At 39.9% G+C, this 7,856-nt stretch overlaps 1 protein-coding gene across 1 annotated transcript in view; it reads left to right on the top strand.

Moving 5' to 3' along the window:
- Nucleotides 1–458: 458 nt before the first annotated feature.
- The window catches only part of DSCC1 (DNA replication and sister chromatid cohesion 1), a 26,258-nt gene continuing 18,860 nt past the window's right edge, over nt 459–7,856 (top strand). The window contains exon 1 of the mRNA XM_014533044.1: nt 459–465. The gene's annotated coding sequence lies outside the window, so the exon portion shown is untranslated. The remainder of the gene's footprint in view (nt 466–7,856) is intronic.

The raw sequence follows: 7,856 nt of genomic DNA, 5'->3' as shown, positions 1-7,856 counted from the left end.
CCCCGCCCCTCCCGCTGGGGCTGCTGTCGCTGCCACCGTTGCCCGCGCTGCCGCCCTCCATGCTCGGGGCCGCGTCGCTACCACTGTCTTCGCTGGCCGCCGGGTTTGGGTGTTAAATCAGTCTGCCCTCACCGAGGCCTCGCCCGCCATATTTGTTAGGGGCAATCCCGTTGCTCACGCGCGATTGGCTGGAAAGGGAATCCCTGTGGGCAGGCTGAGGTGCTAGGCAAGTCTGTTCCTGGAACTCCAGCTTGGGGGCGTGGCCGGAGCCCCGCGTGGTCGGGGGGCGTGGCCGAGGGAGGAAAATATAAACATCTAGGCGGGGCACCGCTGGTGCGTTTTGTGCGCTGGTGAAGGTTGAATTAGGTGAGCTTCTGCTGTCGGACCCTGAGGACAGGCTGGGAGGTTACTAAACAAGTGTGAAGGTATTTTCACTATACTTTCCATGCCCCAAATTGCTAAAAAGTAAAAAAAAAAATAACAGTATAGCTAAACAGTGAACGATAAAGAATCTACAGGTCACTGCAGGGCATGGAGAAATTAAGTATTTTTTCGCCCTAATCCCCTTTATCAAAGACAATTTACTTATCTTATGTTGTAATCAATAAAGAACGCTGGCCTAAGAATCAGACAGATCTGGGATCCAGCTCCACGCCTACAAATAATTCTCAGTTTCCTCTTTTACAAAATAAAAACAATTGTGGGTACCACTTGTTGAGAGGTGCTGCATTAAAGATGCTTCAGGTAATTGTTACCTTCCTTAATTAATGCAAAAAAAGCCATAAAATGGATATTGTCCTCATTTTATATCAGGAAGCAGGCTCAGAGAAATCGAGAAACTTGTCCAAGGCTAGCAGCTAAGTGCAAGAAGTAAGAATCAAACCCAGGACATTCTGGCTTCAAAGTTGTGTGCTTAAAAGATTGCCTCTTAGCCCTAGCTGGTTTGGCTCAGTGGATAGAGAGTCGGCCTTCGGATTGAAGTGTCCCAGCTTCGATTCCGGTCAAGGGCATATGCCCGGGTTGCAAGTTCTATCCTCATTAGCGTGCAGGAGGCAGCCGATCAATGATTCTCTCTCATCATTGATGTTTCTATCTTCCCTCCCTTCCTCTTCCTCTATGAAATCAATTTAAAAAATATTTTTTAAAAAAGATTGCCTCTTAAAATAGGGATATAATGGTATTGTCAACCTTTCAGGGAATAGGGAAGGAACTTTGACTAATGCCAAGTGTCCTGTTTTCATGTCTCATGCAGGGTCAGAGCCTGGTCTACAGGAAAACCCCAATAATGGTAAGGGCAGCAGTCATTGTTGTAGTAAAAGACTATCTGTGTATTGAAGGTTTGTGCAGTTTGTTACAGTATTTGCATAAATACAAATCTCTGCACCCTTACAACAAATAAATGTGAAACTATTTTTTTAAATTAGCAATATCTTGCAAAACATGATCTCTCAGTTGCCTATATGTAGTAGAAGTCTACAGGATAAAAATGAAAATGAGAGGGCTGCTAAAAATCAACTGCTCTTCTTTGTATATTTTATACCAGTTCTGCTATTCAAGAGTATTTATACTCTTGTGTTGAAAGCTTACTGCTTTTATTGTTTGGTTTTGTTATTGGCATTTTGTTTTTAAAGATCACTAAAGCCTTTTCCAACATGCTGCAAGATCACTACTTAAATTAACTTAGAATTTGCAACAATTCATTGAACATTTATTCTGTGCTTTACATGGTGTTAAGCACTTTGTTTATATTATTTAATTTGTTCTCACAAAAAGCCTGAGAGTTAGGTATTCATAATGTCAATTTACAAAGGAAAGGCTTCGGCATAGAAAGATGAACTAGTTTGCCTAAATATCACACCTAAAAAGTTGCACAGCCCTCAAACCCTACTTCTGTAGATTCCCATCCTCAACCACACTACAGAAGAAGAACAATTGTCCAATTGCCTCCTGAATTCAACAATGAATATTAGGCAACTCTTTTGCCAAAAGAAATTATCTACATTTCTTAACTTTTTAAATAGTCCAATGCAAACATGTAGACAAAGTGAGAAAAAGTTCCCAGTGGATGTGATTCTAAGAGCCTCATTCTGCATCAAATAAAGTCATTTAACAAAGTAGAGATCCCAGAGTTAATGAGTTTAACAGCTGGTTTTTGCTTATGTTTTAATCCTGTAAAATAGAATATCAAGAGTTTGCATGGGCTTCGCACTCACACATGCAGTTTCTCTTCTGATCTCGTCATTACTAACTTCGAAGCCTGATGCTAGTTACTTAACTTCCCTGGGCCTCAATTTCCTATCAATAAAGCAGGATAAAAAAAATTCCTACCTTTTGGGATGTTATGTGGCTTAAATTAAATAACATTATGTAAAGTTTTCATGTATGCTAAACGTGTTCAATAGCTGTTCTCTTTATGATGCTAGACAAAACCCTTTTTCTCAAGTTACCTCTAATTAATTTTTTAATTATTGGTCCTTCAAAATGAAGAAAAGAGAAGACCTGGCCCCACTAAATCTCTATTTAATTTAATGATTTTAAGCTTTTTGAAATTGCAGAATGAAAAGGCATTAAATTGGTACACATGTCTAAGGATTCATTGTTCAAGCAACACTTTGTTTTATCCAAAAGCTCTGCCTCCCATTGTAAATCATATCACTATCATGAATATCTTTGATTTTTTTCTCCTTTTAAATCTACTCATGTTTTCATTTGAATTCAGGCATCTTTCTTTATTTGAAAAATAAAACTAAAAAATGTCTTGTAAAATGCTTTCTTGATTAATAGTTTCTGAGAAAAAGTTTTTGATAAAAAACTCACCATAAAAGTTTATGATAAAAAATAAACTATTATTTTTTTTAAAAGCACATTAACAGAAGGGAAAGCAATTCAAGCCAGGAAAATACCTGACTACTCCAGTGAGAGGGAGAGAGCAGAACTTATTTTACGTGTTTGCAGTGTGTGTGTGTGTGTGTGTGTGTGTGTGTGTGTGTGTGTGTATGTGGATGGGAAATGAGGAAGCGGTTGCTGATATTGTTTTAACCTTTCTTTTTGACATATGAGACACACCATGCTCCACTGGGTTAGAAAACAGACTCTTTTTTCTGACTTAGTAAAAGATGAGTGAACTGACTGCTGAGGACATGTGAGAAGCAATGCAGGACCGTGGGCTCTGGAACAGCTGGTCCCAGAATGAACTATGATCATAGGTATTGATAGACAAGAGAAGGACACTGACAGGACAATGATCCAATGTGAAGATCTTAGAGGGACTGAAAATTCAAAGACAGCCTGGTTTGATTCCTGGCTCCATTGGGGCGAGTTCATTATCTTCTCTGAGTTTTTTTTGTCCTCCTTTGTAAAGTCAAGACTATACCACTGCTCTAGCCAGTTTGGCTCAGTGGATAGAGCGCCAGCCTGCAGACTGAAGGGTCCCAGGTTCAATTCCGGTCAAGGGCACATGCCCTGGGTTGCGGGCTTGATCCCTGGTGGCAGACGTGCAGGAGGCAGCTGATCAATGACTCTCTCTCTCTCTCATCATTAATGTTTCTCTCTCTTTCTCTCTCCTCCCTTCCTCTCTGAAATCAATAAAAATATATTTTTTAAAAAAGAGACTATACCATCAATCCCATGGGGTTGCTGAGATTATTATTAAGTACAACTTAATGAGTGCACTTGTTACAGGTAGAAACTATTAAACGTATGCCTTCTCTTCCAGCTCACCTGACTTATTTGCTTCTGGCTGTTTCTGTGCTCTGGAACCAGTGCTTCTCAAACTTTGGTGGGGAGGGACCAGGAGTATATGTGTGTGCGTGTGATCCCTGGTGGCAGACGTGCAGGAGGCAGCTGATCAATGACTCTCTCTCTCTCTCATCATTAATGTTTCTCTCTCTTTCTCTCTCCTCCCTTCCTCTCTGAAATCAATAAAAATATATTTTTTTAAAAAGAGACTATACCACCAATCCCATGGGGTTGCTGAGATTATTAAGTACAACTTAATGAGTCCACTTGTTACAGGTAGAAACTATTAAATGTATGCCTTCTCTTCCAGCTCACCTGACTTATCTGCTTCATGCCTTCTGGCTGTTTCTGTGCTCTGGAACCAGTGCTTCTCAAACTTTGGTGGGGAGGGACCAGGAGTATATGTGTGTGCGTGTGCATGTGTGCGTGTGTGTGTGTGTGTGTGTGTGTGTATTCAATCCATTAAAGACTGATACTAGCAAAATAAAATAAAAATGAAATTTTAAAATCACACACACAATAAAAAACAAATAAAATAAAATAACACACAAAGCTGCCCTGGCTGATGTGGTTCAGTTGGATGGAGTGTTGGCCCATACATTGAAGGGTCTTGGGTTCAATTCCCAGCCAGGGCACATGCCTAGGTTTCAGGTTGGATCCCAGGTCAGGACACATACAAGATTCAACCAATGATGATTGCATAACAAATCAATGTTTTCCCCTCTCTCTCCTTCTATTCCTCTCTCTCTCTAATAATTAATAAATTTCTAAAAATAACAAACAAAGCAATGATAGGGGAACTTTGCCTATTTCCTCTTTGTTCTGCTGGCTGGTCAAATAAGGCATATTAACAGGAGAAAATCACAAGGACTTCACATAAGCATTAAAATTCACCAGAAAGTGAAGCATAATGAGGTGTATCTGTCATTCTGAACTAAAGAGGGGGATGATAGGGGTCTAGGACTTCAAAAGGAAGTCAATTTAAAAGGAGATGAGTAAAGAGTTAAAGTTTAGTAAACAAATGTTTGTTGGGTCATCTTGAAACAATGGGACACAGAGAAGACTTTGATAAAAGGCTTTGCTAGGTTCCTCCCTGTTTATCACACACTAGTTCAGGTTAAGCTATAGTTATCTATGATGATATCTCCCTTCATTAAGCAGGTCCTCATCCTTTATCTAAATTCTGTTTAGGGGGAAGATCAAAGGTTTTTTCTGAGTATTTTGTTTCTTAAAAGTCTCTCTCTCTCTCTCTCTCTCATCATTAATGTTTCTCTCTCTTTCTCTCTCCTCCCTTCCTCTCTGAAATCAATAAAAATATATTTTTTAAAAAAGAGACTATACCATCAATCCCATGGGGTTGCTGAGATTATTATTAAGTACAACTTAATGAGTGCACTTGTTACAGGTAGAAACTATTAAACGTATGCCTTCTCTTCCAGCTCACCTGACTTATTTGCTTCTGGCTGTTTCTGTGCTCTGGAACCAGTGCTTCTCAAACTTTGGTGGGGAGGGACCAGGAGTATATGTGTGTGCGTGTGCATGCGTGCGTGTGTGTGTGTGTGTGTGTGTGTGTGTGTATTCAATCCATTAAAGACTGATACTAGCAAAATAAAATAAAAATGAAATTTTAAAATCACACACACAATAAAAAACAAATAAAATAAAATAACACACAAAGCTGCCCTGGCTGATGTGGTTCAGTTGGATGGAGTGTTGGCCCATACATTGAAGGGTCTTGGGTTCAATTCCCAGCCAGGGCACATGCCTAGGTTTCAGGTTGGATCCCAGGTCAGGACACATACAAGATTCAACCAATGATGATTGCATAACAAATCAATGTTTTCCCCTCTCTCTCTCCTTCTCTTCCTCTCTCTCTCTCTAATAATTAATAAATTTCTAAAAAATAACAAACAAAGCAATGATAGGGGAACTTTGCCTATTTCCTCTTTGTTCTGCTGGCTGGTCAAATAAGGCATATTAACAGGAGAACATCACAAGGACTTCACATTAAAATTCACCAGAAAGTGAAGCATAATGAGGTGTATCTGTCATTCTGAACTAAAGAGGGGGATGATAGGGGTCTAGGACTTCAAAAGGAAGTCAATTTAAAAGGAGATGAGTAAAGAGTTAAAGTTTAGTAAACAAATGTTTGTTGGGTCATCTTGAAACAATGGGACACAGAGAAGACTTTGATAAAAGGCTTTGCTAGGTTCCTCCCTGTTTATCACACACTAGTTCAGGTTAAGCTATAGTTATCTATGATGATATCTCCCTTCATTAAGCAGGTCCTCATCCTTTATCTAAATTCTGTTTAGGGGGAAGATCAAAGGTTTTTTCTGAGTATTTTGTTTCTTAAAAGTAATCAGCTTAAAATAATTAATATCCGTAAGAGGCATATTTTTGGATGATACACTCTACTGCCCCTCAGAAACAACCTAGGAAATCACAAATATCTGGAAATACAACTCACTCCTAAACAACTCAGGGGGAAAAAGTAATTACAAACAGAATTAGGAAATATTTCAAACGGGTGATAATTAAAGATAATGTTTCCAAATTTGTGGGATACCACTAAAACAGAGATTAGAGGAAGATTTATAGTTTTAACTGTTTATATTAGAAAAGAAGAAAGGCCTAAAATCAATGATAAAAATACTAGAAAAAAAAGTAAAGCAAACCCAAAGTACATAGCAGTTCATATTTAATAAATATTCCTTCTTTTTCTAAGGGACATACGAAAACTTTTTGGGGTGATGAGTGTAACTGCTGATATTGGCTCTCAGTTCTTGAGTGTGGCAAAGAAAGGATTCAGAGCCAATAACTCTAACACAAGAAGTTTACTTAACATACAAAGCAAAAATACACCGGAAGAGAAGATTCAAGTGGACTGCTCAGAAAGAAAGTCTCAGAGGCAGAAGTGAGACAGCTGGCCTATGTGGTCTCAGGAATCAAGTTACAGAGGCCAAAGAAGAGACCTTGGAGCCAGGTTCAGGGGGGTTAGCCAGAGACAAGTTGGAGCTGCCCTCTGCTCCCCTGGTTTTAAGTCTTGTGGGAACTTTAGAGCTTAGAAGAAAGAAGGCAGGGGCATGCTTCAGGGAGAGCATGTGCAGTGTCCGTTGTCTTAGGGTTTTTATCAGTTTTCTAAAGGCTGGAATTTTAGGGGAGCCTCAGGGTAGGATCTCAATAGAATATTCATCAGCTTTACAGGTGTGTCCTTTAATACGCTGATTCACCAAAATGAGTGTATTGAGTCAGGGTGTGGTCTCTACTGATTGGTTGGCGCTAGTCGTTGGTAAATGCATCTGGTCCTGAGGTCAACCACAGCATCGCTTCATCCGGTTTTGCTGCTTTTCTGGGCCTGGATCTGAAACACAAGGCCTAGATATTATTTGTAGTTTGAGCAAAACTCTGTGTCTGGGGTTAACAGATCAAAGGCTTTGTTCCTAAAATTATTTGATGCTGATCAGAACCTCATTGTGCTGAGGGCTTGATGCTTAAGGGAGTGGCCCTGCAAGGGTGAAGAAGGCAGGTGAGTAGGGTGCTGCCTGAGGCCAGTTTGAATAAGCTATCTGTCTGTTTCCCCATTCCACCTGCCAAGGAATTTTCCTGGCTTCTCACTATCCTACCTCAATGAGAATGTTCTGCATTTGTCAAATCATTAAATTATACCCTTTAAATAGGTGCAGTTTATTTTACTTAATTTATATCTCAATCAGATTGTTTTAAAAACAGAAGCGCCTTGAGGCAGAAGTGTAGCCTTTGAATTTAGAGAATGTGGGGGAGGGGTTATAATAGAGATTGTGTAATGGGGCGACCCATGGAGACGACCACCAGGGACTCAGATCAAGATTTAAGAGCCTTTATTAAGCTGGCCAGCGACTACAGTTACAGCACCCTGCCGAAGCAAAGGCTGAACTGCAGTACGGACTACAGGAGTTACATTTTATTATTAATTCTGTGCAGGCCCAGAGAAAAATATGTCTTTCAAATTCTGGGCCCCCAATATGGAGGAAACTCTCTTTATTTATACTTTTTCCAGTCCTTTGTCTCCCAAATTTGGAATGAGACTTCTGGGCCTTCTGAGAAAGAAGGCCTGTGTGCTGGGAAGGGGCCATGAG

This window comes from Myotis brandtii, unplaced genomic scaffold (genome assembly GCF_000412655.1).
Source record: "Myotis brandtii unplaced genomic scaffold, ASM41265v1 scaffold931, whole genome shotgun sequence".
NCBI lineage: Eukaryota > Metazoa > Chordata > Mammalia > Chiroptera > Vespertilionidae > Myotis > Myotis brandtii.
The sequence above is the reverse complement of the archived record's forward strand: the minus strand, read 5'-3'. Positions and strand labels throughout refer to the sequence as shown.